Below are 13,597 nucleotides of genomic sequence, written 5' to 3'. Positions count from 1 at the left end.
CAGTGCAAATTGTTATCACTGATTACTGTAGTATTGTCACTGATCCTCCCAAAAGTCAAAAATGTCAGTCTGATCTGTCCACCAGAATGTCGCAGTCTGGCTAAAAATCGCAGATCGCCACCATTACTAGTAAACACAAAACAAAAAAACGACAAATCTTTCCCGGAGTTTGTAGACGCGATAACTTTTGCGCAAACCAAACAAAATACCCTTATTGCGATTTTTTTTTTACCAAAAATATGTAGCGGAAAACAAATTGGCCTAAAATGTTAAAAAAATTTTGATTTTTCTTTTTTTTTTTTTTTTTGAGAATGTTATATAGCAGAATGTGAAAAGTTTTTTTTTTTTTGTTTATAGCACAAAAAATAAAAAAAATTGCACAGGTGATCTAATAACACCAAAAGAAAGCTCTATTTGTGGGGAAAAAAGGACATCAATTTTATTTAGGTACAGCGTCGCACGACCGCGCAATTATCCATTAAAATAACGCAGTGCCAAATTGCAAAAAATGGCCTGGTCTTTAAGGGGGAAAATCTTCCGGTCCAGAAGTGGTTAAAAGGAGAAGTTCACTTTTCGTAAAAAAATGCACATTGTTTTCCAGGTACAAAATGTGCATGCATTTATTTTGGAGCATTGCACCACTGATCAGCAGATCTGCCAGTGTATCTGTTTGCCTGTACATCCGTAAGGCTAAGTAGATACAATCTGACAGCAAGAATGGCGTTCCACAAGGCCGTGGTAGTTCATTGAAAACCCGACGGCCACAAAGGCTGCTGGACCTTGTAGTTTTTATTGCCCAGAGCCCCGTCAATCAGTGACCCAGCAGGGCGGGCAGAGCCCCGCTCGGCCACGTTTTTTTTTTTTTAAATTGTGACAGCTAGCTGGGAGGGAGAAGAACCCGCTAGCTATCACAGCAGGGATCAGGGAGGTGAGGGGCTGGTCTGTTCTAATATGTTACACCCTGAATATGGGTGTAATATGTTACAAAAGGTGACTTTATTCTTTATCTGAACAAGCTGAAGTAAGAAGCTGATTGGCTACAATGCACAGCTGCACCAAACTTTGCACTCTCCAGTTTAAGCCTCAGTTCAGCGTGAGATTGGACATGATTTGACAGGTCAAAAAAAAAAAAAAAGTGTCAGATCACTTTCATCACATGAATGAGTGGCACTCTGCGACAGTACTGCCCGCCAAATGCAACGGGGGGTAAAGTTTTTGCTGCGGCAGGTATAGGACTTTTTCCGGCTGCTGGGCTGTTTTAGGCCCTTTACACAAATGCGGACCGTTCATTTCACCAGTTCAGTCACGTCAAAATCGATGAAGTATTCATTAGTGGTCATCAGCTTTTTTTACATCCATTACCATTGCAAAAATGGATGAAAAACTGACCATTTGTCAGTTTACATCAGTTTTTCGTCCATATTTTTTTTTTAACGGAAAAAAAAAAAAAATAGAGCGTTGGTCAGTTTATAAAAACCATCCGTTTTTCCATAGAGATGCATCAATGTCCGCTTTTCATCCCGTCAACAGATGGATGAAAAATGGCCTTAGGGTGGGCTGTCAGGGGTTGGTAAAACCCTGGCTTATCTGCCAGTTTTTATCACCACCAACAGCAAGTGTAAACGAGCCTGAAGAAAGTGCCTGGTGAAGAAAGATATTACATGTGCCCCCCCCCCCCATGTACATTCACAGGAGCCTGAGCCAATCTGAAGCTGGACCAATCTCATTCATATTGTGGCCATATAAAATCAAGAATCTAGGTGCACAGCAACCAAGTTCAATAAACACAACCGTAGTGCCAATATTCCCAACATAAAACAACGGAATTTACACTTGTCTAGTCACCCTGAAAACGCCTCTTGTGCACTGGGGCTGCACCCACACTGCAAGGGTCACCGGTTTATTTAGGTCTAGGGGATTTGGAAAATCCCTTTTTACTTCCAGGACCCTCCGTACTGCTAGACCAGTCCCTGGCAACCTCTTCTCCCCCATGCTCCTTCTTCTGACATCATCAGGACTGAGGCGAGTCCATAGCCCTGCATTGGATGCGAGGATGCTAAAGGACAGTCCACCACTGGGGCAAGAGGGAGCGCCATCTGCCAGGAAGGAAGGAAGGAAGGCAGGATCAGGTGAATGCTTTTCCAATACCAGACATAAATGAGCAGTTGAACCTTGCAGTGCAGTTGCAGCACCCACTGTAAGGCTACTTTCAAACAGGGAGGACTCCACCAGAAGGCCACCTGCTCAGCAGGGAGTCAGTCCACTGATCCCGTCGAGCAGGTGAATGGCTGGTCAGTGTCTGCTTCACTTATGCAGAGCAGACACAGACACAGGCCGCTCTCCTCTATAGGCGGTGGGATGTAAACACAACACCTGTTGACACCCAACTGCCATCTGATCCGATCCACTAGAAGAAAGGGGAGCCAATCCCCATCAGTCTGTTTTTAGCAAATCGAATGTCGCAGGTGAGGAATCGTGCCCCATCCTTGGTGTCATTGGGAGGAATCGTGCCCCATCCTTGGTGTCATTGGGAGGAATCGTGCCCCATCCTTGGTGTCATTGGGAGGAATCGTGCCCCATCCTTGGTGTCATTGGGAGGAATCGTGCCCCATCCTTGGTGTCATTGGGAGGAATTGTGCCCCTTCATTTGCGTTAGTGGGGGGAATTATTTCTCCATTGTTGTTATCAGTGGGTGGAAATAGTGCCCCAAGGGCCAAATAAAAGCAAACAAAGGGCCGAATCTGGCTGCAGGCAGCAGTTTGCAGACCACTGATCTAGAGCAGAGGGGCTCAGACATTTTCATTCTGCGGCCTTAAAAACAGATTGTGAAAGTGAAGTAGTTTATATTTTGAAGAATACAACTTCAAGGAAAAACATGCTGAGAGAAATACAAAAACTAACAACGTTAATCTCCTTGTGAAATGCTAGCTATACTGCAGTCCCTGTCTATAATACTGCATGTCCTGTGTCACTGACCCAAAACAAGCATGTGACAAGGAAAGTCAGAATGTGAGAAATGCAAGTTGAAGGTCAGTACCTCAGAAAGTATTGATGCTCATGTATCAGAAGGACTCAGGCTTTCCCTGGAGGTTGATAGGAGCAATGAGCAATCAGATTGATCACCCACCTACAGTGACTATCAATGTAAGGAAGCAATTCCCACTGACATTTGCTGTAAGCAAGGTCATTCACTTCCACACTGATCACCAGCACAAGGCGCTTGTCTCCACTGACCACCAGGGAGCATTTTTCCACTAACAAAAACAATCTGTTACTTTCCAGCCATTATTAAAGCATTTGTAAGGGTGCAGATATTTTTTTTCCAAATTGCAAACGTGTCATACTTGCATGGTCTGTGCAACGGTTTAGCACAGAGCAGCCCCAATGCTCCTTCTCTCGGGTCCCCTGCCGATACTCCTGGCGCCTTCCCCCTGCTAAGTTCCCCCATAGCAAGCTGCTTAAAAATGGATACTACTGCTGTGTCTCAGCCAATGAGGAGGGAGAGACCCAGGTGAGCTTCTGCTCTCATGCAAATTGCTGGATTGGGCTCAGGTGAGTATATGAGGCGAGGGACGGGGGGCTGCTGCACACTGAAGGTTTTTCCCTTCATGCATACAATGCATGAAAGGGAAAAAACCTTGAGCCTTAAAGCGGAGTTCCACCCTGGATTTTTTTTTTTTTTTTTTTTTAATACCCCCGGGACAGTCAGGGCTAGTGCATTCCACAATGGCTAGCCCCTGATCTGTCCCGGGTTGCACTTACCTGTTAGGACAAATACTTACCTTGCAAACGTCTTGTCCAGCGCTGCCATCTCAGATGTGGGCAGCTTGAAGCCAGCGAGATCCCCTTCGGCGTCTTCTTCCGCCTTCTTTGGTCCCACGATGCTCTGCGCCGGCCCCGACGTCACTTCCGGGTCACGCGTGTCATCCCTCTACAGCTTCTGGGCATGCCCAGAAGCTGTTTAGAAGGGGATGACGCGCGCGACCCGGAACGGACGTCGGGGCCGGTGCAGGCGCAATGATTCCTGGGAGCTATGACGTTCAGCTCCCAGGAATCATTGCAGAGCCAGGAAGTGACGACGGGCCGCGGCCGAGGAAGGAGGAAGAAGGAAGTAAGGTAAGTATTTTTTCTTCGCTACGAGGTAAGTAAAAAAAAAAAAAATATGCGATTATCCATTTCTTTTACAGGTGACCCGGAGCGAGAAGATGGAGGTAAGTATAAAAATAGGGTGGAACTCCACTTTAAGAACCACTTTAATGTATTTTGAAGAATAGAGCAAGCTTACTCTTTATTTGATTTTACTGTGAAGTGACGATATAAAAATGTATTTAGCAGGGGTTCCTCCAGATCTTAAAATTCTTTCAAGACTTCCTGGACAGCAAAAGGGTTGAGAAAGGCTGGTGTGATGAAGGCAACTTCCTTATTGAAGGAGTCATCAACAGCAGCTCACATATTTCCAATTTTAAATATATACATTACGTCTTGGCTGAGTACCAAGCACATATGATGAAATTAAAGTTACTGTTGTGTTAGGTGATTACTCTATATTAGCACTCATAATAAAACCATTATCTCCAGACTATTGATCCTATACTACAACACTGAATATTTGAATAAAGCGAACATTGTGCAAGACCCAGAGGAAACTGCTTGTGATCAGTGAGTAATCTTTGTACCTGCCATGTCGACACTCCATACAGCTAAGAGTCAGGGTGCACAGAAAACACCAGGTGACTCATAACAGCAATTAATAGATTGTATAGGTACAGGCAATCAGCATTCAAGGGCACACACCTGCCCGGAGCTGTGCTTTAAGTATGTCCGTGCCAACGAGGCCTTATTATACCAAATGATCAACACAGCAAACAAACCGGCAGGTATCACATTCACATGTGATCCTGTAATGGTAATACAAGACCATTTCTTTTTCACTGAATGGGTCCTTCAAAAAGGAAACAAAATAGATACCAACTCACCCTTGCAGAGTATGGAGTCTCGTTGCCAACATCCCAATATAAATGAAAATAGAAAAAATACCCTAAAGGATTGTGGGACTTTGAGGCAAGGAGAATACAACATAAGTAAAATATGTAGTTTAATAGTTCATTTAAAAACATAAGACATAGTGTACATATAATAATTTCACAATGTCACATAATGATGTATAACATGAATGGACTAGAACATGAGAATGGTTGCCGGTATTTCCAAGGCTCCAACACGTTGGAAATAGAGGCAACCATTGTCATGTTATACCAGGGCTTGACAAATTTGCCTGAAATCTAGGAGCCAGCTAAAAAAGTTAGGAGCCAGTTTTTTTTTTTTAAACTAAGTGCCGGTTCACACTCATGCGGCTGCGGCGATCGCATGTAATATCGGAGCGCACTGCTCCTTCATTACATGCAATCGGCTGTGCGGTGCGAGTTTAGCCATACACTTTGTATGGCTAAATTCGCAATGCACCCGCAGCAAAGACGCTCAGGACCCTTTTTTGCAGCCGCATCAGGATCGGATTGCACAGCGGTTCACATTTGTGCGATCCGATCCTGTGCGAACTGCAAGATCGCACTGCGATATGCGATCAAACTGGGGGTGTCATTAAGATTACATTGACACCCCCAGCGTATCGCATATGGCAGTGTGAACTGCCAGGGGCGCGCTTGCGATGCGGGAACAGGCTGCGAATTCGCAGCCTTCCCGCATCGCATAAGTGTGAACCGGGGCTTACAACCAAGCTTTATTTAATAAAACGGATACTAAATTTACAAATAAATACGACTAGAACTCCACTCTCTTCTATAGCGCAATTGGATGGAAACAGACTGTCTCTTTCCATCCGATGCCATCTGATCCGATCAACGGGATGGATAGAAAATAGAACCACCATCCGTCTGTTTTTGGCGGACAGGATCAGATGGCGGCAGATTACTGCTTCATAGAGGAGACTGAAGGGTCCGATCAGGTCTGCCTGAAAAACTGACAGGCGGACTTGATCAGACAGCCCGTGTGAAAGGGGCCTTCGGCTGTGGCACGGCGATGAGGAAAAAAAAAAAAAAATATATATATATATATATATATATATATATATATATATATATATATATATATATCTATATCTATATCTCTATCTCTCAATTTTTTTTTTTTTTAATAAGAATTGGAAAAAAAAACTTTTTTAATAATTAAAAAAAAAAAAGAAAAATTTTTTATTTTTTTTACATTTAAAAAATAAATTAATAATAATAACCATACTCCCTGTCCACTTACCTTTAAGCAAAGGTAACTGGACAGAGAGATGAAGCCTTAAAAAAACTTTCCTTTCATTTCCTCTTTGGAAGGAGATGGAAAGGCATTAAGAACATGCATTACTCCCGGCCACCACAAGAGGGCGCCAGTTGCCCTAGCCTTTCTCATCTCACAGAAGAAGGCCGAAAAGCCGGGGCCTCAATTTTTGGACAGCGCGGAAGTCCGTGCACTCGAGGAGAAGGTGGGGGGCTCAAAAGGGACAGGACACCCTATGCAGGGCACCCCAGGCGCCAGGTCGCTAATTCTAGTCGCAAATGCGACCTGGCGCCCGGGTTTGTCGAGCCCTGTGTTATACATCATTATGTGAAGATCAATGTGAAATTGTCCCTTTGTTTTTATTATATGTACACTAGGTATTATGTTTTTAAATGGACTATTAGAGCCGGTTCACACTACCACGACCAGAAAGTCACCCTGTGAAGGAGCGACTTTTTAGCGCGACTTTAGCAAGACTTTGAAGAGACAAATGATAGGCGACTTTGTCTGTGGGAAATGCCTGGCTAATCTTTCTTCTTCCTGGAAAGTCTGATCACAGTCGCTTGAAAATAGATAAGGATCCGACTTAGAGGCGACTCCCATTGAAGTCTATGTGCACAAGTCGGATAGAGGTCGCCTTGAAGTACAGGAACCTTTTCTGAAGTCGGAGCGACTTCTGTAGTGCATATTAAGACGGCTCTCATTCATTTACATTGAATTTGTAACGACAAGTGACTTGGGGCGACTTGAGGTCGCACAAGTCGCGTCCCAAGTCGGAGTAGTGCGAACCGGCTCTGAAACGACATATTTTACTTATGTTTTTTTCTCCCTGCCTCAAAAAATAAACCAAACAAAAAAAAATAACCACCCGCTCAAAACATCATGCTGGCACTAATGAGCACTAAGCTTTACCACATCTCCAGTGCCCAAGTAGGAGAAACAAAATGGCATCATCTATTCAAAGGATCTGTGAAAAGACTACAAGTCCCATCTGCCATGACAGCAAATCTCAGTGGAGCACAATTGTGGCGGTGTCACCACACTAATAAAAAATGAAGGGAAAAATAGGTGGCGCTGCCTTTGGGACAGATTAAAAATGTATCAAAATTGTAAGAGAAAGTATGTGAGAATGAAAACTCATAAACTCTAATGAAAGTGCATGGGGTCTGACAAATGTCAATAATAAATATTAAAATACTATAAACAATTATAAGGCACAAATCCATAAAGTGCTCAAGTGCAAAAAGTGCATACATAAACCCAAGGAACAGAAGTGTCAATCTAAAGGGACTAAGTGCCAAGTGAGTGACAGAAATGAATATATTGAGAAATACTGTATGTGTAAAACATTACTCCACATACAGTGTGAAAAAACAAAAAATACTCTCAATCAATAAATACGTCTATAACCTAGAAAAAAAATCCATCAAATGAAAAATTGTATACAGTATGTAAAAAAAACGAAATAATTAAGTGCCAGTAATTTCCAATCTTCAGTGATAAGCCGTGACTGTGGGTACACTCGTGCTCCCCCTCTCTCCCAGATCCGCACTCACCAGAGAAGAACCCCTACAGGGGTAATAAGCATCGGTCACACACAGACTGTATATGGCTTCTCCTATACGTGCCCAGTAGTAAAGACCTCTGACATGGACCACAAACGCCAATCTCTTACTCACTTCCATCCAGTAACTTACCACAGGTATGCAGAAATGGAAACAGAGGTCTCATAGTGCAGGGATCCTCAAACTACGGCCCTCCAGCTGTTGCAGAACTACACATCCCATGAGGCATTGTAAAACTCTGACATTCACAGACATGACGAGGCATGATGGGAATTGTAGTTCCTGAACAACTGGAGGCCAATAGTTTGAAGACCCCTATCATAGTGTACATCCGTTAGGAAATAAATATATGGTTTATTCCAAATAGTAATAAATTATACTCACAAACAAAGGAGAAACAACAACAACGCTAGTTTAGGAAGGCCGTGCGTTCCACAGACCGGAAGTGCCCAAGCAGAACTGATGTAATGATGCTCTATGCGTTTCGTCGATGTGACATCAGGAGCAGCCTATTTATTTCTGCACCGCATTCAAACGAAATAAAGTGGAAGTAAACTCCCTTGGTTGATTTTTACCAATAGGTAAGCCTACAAGGTGGACTACCTATAAGTACAGTAAGTATCTCCTAAATGTGCACCGTATTTACTTGCAAAGCCGCCAGTGACGTCACCAGCGCATGCACTCTGAAGGAACGGTATACCCGTGCCATTCCTTCAGAGTCCTATGCCGTGAACAGCGGCTCCCATGCATAGGCGTGAGTGATGTCATCGCAGCTCATGCAATCAAAGGACCGGAAACCGCCAACCTGGAAGGAAGACTAATTGAAGATGGAAGCCTTGGCAGCTGTGTTCGTGTGCTGCTGGAGGGCTTTGTTTTAAGCTAAGTTTTACATAATGTGCTAGTATGTGATGCATTCTAGAACATTGTAACTTTGCCTTGCAGGTTTAAAAAAAAAAAAAACCCTCACCCATACTCCTTTTTCCCCTTCTTATTTTTTTGGTGGGTTATGCATAAAAAAAAATATTCACACCTGGCAAACCAATGTTCTGTAGAGAATCTGCTGCACACCCTGCCATCATTCATTATCATCTTTGACATCAGGGGGACCACTGTCTCTTGCAGCCTTCCACCACATGATGTACATGTGCTGAGTCATCAGGGGGCCAACTGGAATATCCCAGAAAAGGCAGCTGCCTGCTGATGACGGGATACAAGCACCATGGAGAACCCCAAGGCCTCCTGGGAGGGGTGGTGTGGTATTTCAGGAAGCTGCTGGCCACAAACATCATGCTCACCAATCCCAGCGGCATCTGTCTCTTGCTGCTTCTAAGACAGAGCTGAGCGATCGCAGACCACTGATCGTTTAGCTCTCAGTCCTCAGCCTGCACAAAGTCGGTGACTAATCTGTGCTCCACCCTCCTCCAGCGCTCACTGGAGCAAGAGGCTATTGAAGGGGTGGAAGTGACTGGCTCAGGCATCTGGGCAGATCCCAACCACATGTTTGGGATATTTTCAGAGCCTGGACCAGCTGAGTGACGTTAATCAACTAAAGCCCACTGTCAGCTGAAAAGGGTTTACAGCAGAACAAACTACACTTCTATGATCCATAGGAGAAGTAGGACCAAAAAGCTTAGGCTACACTTCTCCTTTAAGGCTTATGGGTGCTGCAGCAACATATAGCTGTAGACTGGCCATAAGTTTATTCACAGTCATCACAGCAGAAGAGTGCAACACTTCGGGCCACACAGGATCCCTTTGTCAGGCATGAGACAAGCATTCAGTACTGCAAAGATATGTGAAGTAACATCCACCAATCCAAATGATCTGACATTTCTGGGTCTGGGGGGCGCGTGCCGCCAGGAACCCACTCCTGCTGTGATCTAAAACAGCGGGAGCCCAGCGGCGGGTACCACAGACTCGATATCCGTCGGCACCCATCGATTACACAGGCAGAACGACAATATGCCTATGTAACCAAGGCAGATTGTCCTTCTGTCAGAAGGGAAGGTATTGATCCTTTGCTTCTGCAAAGCAGAACAAATATCTTTACCGTCCCCCAGTCAAAGCACCTCCCACAGTAAGTAAGCACAGGCTAGGCACACAGTTAAAGTGTTACTAAACCCGGAACCCTGCATTCACTTTATCCGGTCTCCCACAGTACACAACATGGAAATTCAATATTTTTAGTAAATATAAACTGCTAAATACCTTTTCTCATCAGCAGTATATAGCAGCCTTGTGATTTCTATCAGCTTCTGTTTAAAGCTTGTAGGATGAGTTTTCATTTCCCCCCCGATTGTCCTATGAGGCTGCATGACCCCTGACCCTCTGTCTGGACAGTGCTGATTGGCCCTGTGCTAATCATATGCACTCTACTAAAAAATAAAAAAAAAAACTCTAGCAATACACACCGAACTTAACATGTTTAGAGTGACTCCAAGGCTCTGTACTACCAGGAGATGGATTGGGGACTGTGGAAGAAGGGGAGGATCAGAGAAGACAGGATCAAACAGTCTTTTTACACAATGCAGAGGATTAACCCCTTAGGTTCCACAGTGAGTATAACAAGCATGCTTAACTACATATAGAGACTGATTTTACCGTTGTGGGTTTAGTAATATTTTAACCCTTTGATCGCCCCTGTTAACCCTTTCCCTGCCAGTGTCCTTAGTACAGTGACAGTGCACATTTTTTTAGCACTGATCACTGTATTAGTGTCACTGGTGCCCAAAAAGCATCAAAGGTGTCAGTTAGTGTCCAATTTATCTGCCGCAATATTGCAGTCCCGCCATCACTAGTAAAAAGGCTTATTTTAAATCAACTCTATTCAAATCATAATTTTTAACCACCTCCCACCCGGGCCATTGTAAATATACGGCCGGGTGGGAGTCTCCTCCTTCTGATCGGACGTTCCGGAACGTCCTTCAGAAGGAGAGAGATCGCGCTGCCGCGGGCACGCGCAGCGGCGCGATCTCGATGTGTCTGTGTCCCTCAGACACAGAGCAACATCATTCGGCAGGAGGGCCCTGTGATTGGCCCTCCTGATCACATGACGGCTGTGTCCAATCACAGCCGTCATGTAATGTAAATAGAGCCGTTGTAACGGCTTCGATCTCTTCTCCTCCTGACAGATCCTGTCAGTGAGGAGAAGAGAAGAGGATCGGTGCTGCAGCGGGGGTGATCAGTGAGTATTTCTAATTACTCACTGATCACAGGGGGGGGGGGGTCTGTGCTGGTAATCAGAACATTGATTACCAGTGCAGCCCAGGGGGGGGGGGGGGGGGAGGGTGCCACTAGAGCCACCAGGGATGCCCACCCATGACCACCAGGGATGCCCACCATGGCCACCAGGGATGGCAAACAGGGCTCAGAGAGCCCTCCAGTGCCCTCCCTATCAGTGCTGCCCACCAATGCCATCTATCAGTGCTGCCCACCAGTGCCGTTATTGCCGTCTATCAGTGCCATCCACCAGTGCCCATTATTGCCCACCAGTGCTGCCTATCAGTGCCCATCAGTGCCTCCCATCAGTCCTGATCAGTGCCGATCATTGCCGCCCAACAATGCCACCTATCAGTGCCCATCAGTGTTGCCAATCAGTGCCCATCAGCGCTGCCTATCAGTGCTATCAGTGCCACATATCAGTGCCCATCAGTGCTGCATATCAGTGCCACCCCATCAGTGTCTCCTCATCAGTGCCTGTCAGTGCGGCATCATCAGTGAAGGAAAAAACATATCTATTTACAAAATTTTATAACAAACAAAAAAACTTTTTTTTTTTTTTCAAACTTTTCAGTCTTTTTATTTGTGCACCAAAAAAGAAAAAACCTGACGGTGATCAAATACCACCAAAAGAAAGCTCTATTTGTGGGGAAAAATGACATAAATTTGGTTTAGGTACAGCGTTGCATGACCGCGCAATTATAATTCAAATTGCAACAGCGCTAAAAGCTGAAAATTGGTCTGGGAAGGAAGGGGGTTTAAGTGCCCAGTATTGAGGTGGTTAAAGAGCAACTGTCATCTCTGTCCCGCAGTGGCTCCATCTCTGACTTGCTGTTGACTCACTGACAGTCCTATTGACTTTTATGGGATGGCTGGTGATGTGGCAGTGACACAACAAGGCCTGGTGGCAGCAGGTGAGTGGATGCCAGCTAACAGGCGCTCTCTGTTATAATTTTGCCAAACCTCGAAAAATGTCTTCTGCGCATGCGCACGGACGACTCCCATCAGCTGTTTTGTGATGTTCTGTCCCCGGAAGTGACGAGGTCCGATTTTTTCACGGGTCCGAGAAAATTTTACAACACCGCCGCCAATACAGGAACTGACGTCAGTAGTGAGAGACAGCATCCACTGATGGGCGGTACCTTCAGAGACCACATGGACGCTGCACTCCATCCTGGCCTCTAGCTCACATGGCATGATGAGCTTTCCATCACATGAGGTAATCAAGGACAGAGGAGGGGAGGAGAGAGGGGAAAACCCTAAAAAATAAATAATTAAATGTATATTGTAATGAATGAATTATATATATATATATATATATATATATATATATATATATATATTTCATTATAATATACATTTATTTATTTAGGGATTACATTTTCTGCACATAACACTACCTTTTCAGCAGTTTGACTTGTGAATTATCAATATAATAATAATTAATGAAATTATTATTTATTGTACGATTCTCATTTTTGCCAGAATCATGCAGCTCTAATCAGAATACATATTCACCTAAACTGATAAAGAAATGAGAATTTATACATGTTTTTATTGGAAATGTTTTGTAGCAGAAAGTAAAAATATTGTTTGTTTTTTTCAAAATTGTCGCTCTTTTTTTGCTTATAGCACAAAAAATAACAAAAATCGCACAGGTGGTCAAATACCCCCAAAAGAAAGCTCTACTTGTGGGGAAAAAAGTCAAAAGTGTTTAGGGTACAATGTTGCAAGACCACACAATTGTTAAAGTAATGCAGTGCCGTATCGCAAAAAAATGGCCTGGTCCTATTAAGGGGTGTTCTATTGAATAGTGCAGATCGTTGGATAACACCTCAGACAATCGTCGCATATGCAGTGCGTAACGTCACTCCAGCTGATATCCTGATCAGCTGGCATGGCGTCAACACTGCGCATGCGCAGATCATCGGAAGCATTATCTGACGGTCAGCAAAGCGCCAAGGGATAATGTAATGGTCGGATTCTGCCTGGATCCCAACCCGCTCTTCAACACACCAAAACCGGCCTTTCACGTGATCAGTCAATTTTAGCGCATGGGCAGAGAGCCAGGCAGAATCTGACGATTACATTCTCCCTCGGCGCTTTGCTGATCGCCGGCTATGCCTCAGACGATCTGCGCATGCACAGTACATAACGTCACTCCAGCTGATATCCCAATCAGCTGGAATGACATCAACACTGCGCATTTGCAGGTCGTCTGAGGCATTATCTGGCGATCAGCAAAGCAAAGGGAGAATGTAATCGTCAGATTCTGCCTGGCTCCAAATCTGCCCTGCAACACACCCAAAACTGCCTGTCACATAATCGGTCAATTATAGGCAATGAGCAGAGAGACAGGCAGGATCGGATCATTACATTCTCCCTCAGTACTTTGCTGATTGTGTTGAGGGGCGGATGTGGCTGTGAGCAGAGAGCCAGGCAGGATCTGGCGATTACATTCTCCCTTGGCGCTTTGCGGATCCTCAGGTATTGCCTCTGATGATCTGCACATACGCCACGTCAGCTGATTG

General features: G+C 44.6%; 1 protein-coding gene across 1 annotated transcript in view; it reads right to left on the bottom strand.

The window, feature by feature from the left end:
• CHKB (choline kinase beta) overlaps positions 1–13,597 on the bottom strand; it is a gene marked incomplete at its 5' end in the record, with an annotated part of 89,852 nt that overhangs the window by 75,011 nt on the left and 1,244 nt on the right. The gene's annotated exons all lie outside the window — the stretch shown is intronic.

The sequence above is a fragment of the Pelophylax lessonae genome (assembly GCF_965119305.1).
Source record: "Pelophylax lessonae genome assembly, chromosome: 4".
NCBI lineage: Eukaryota > Metazoa > Chordata > Amphibia > Anura > Ranidae > Pelophylax > Pelophylax lessonae.
Note: the sequence above shows the minus strand (reverse complement) of the source record. Positions and strands in the feature narration are given on the sequence as shown.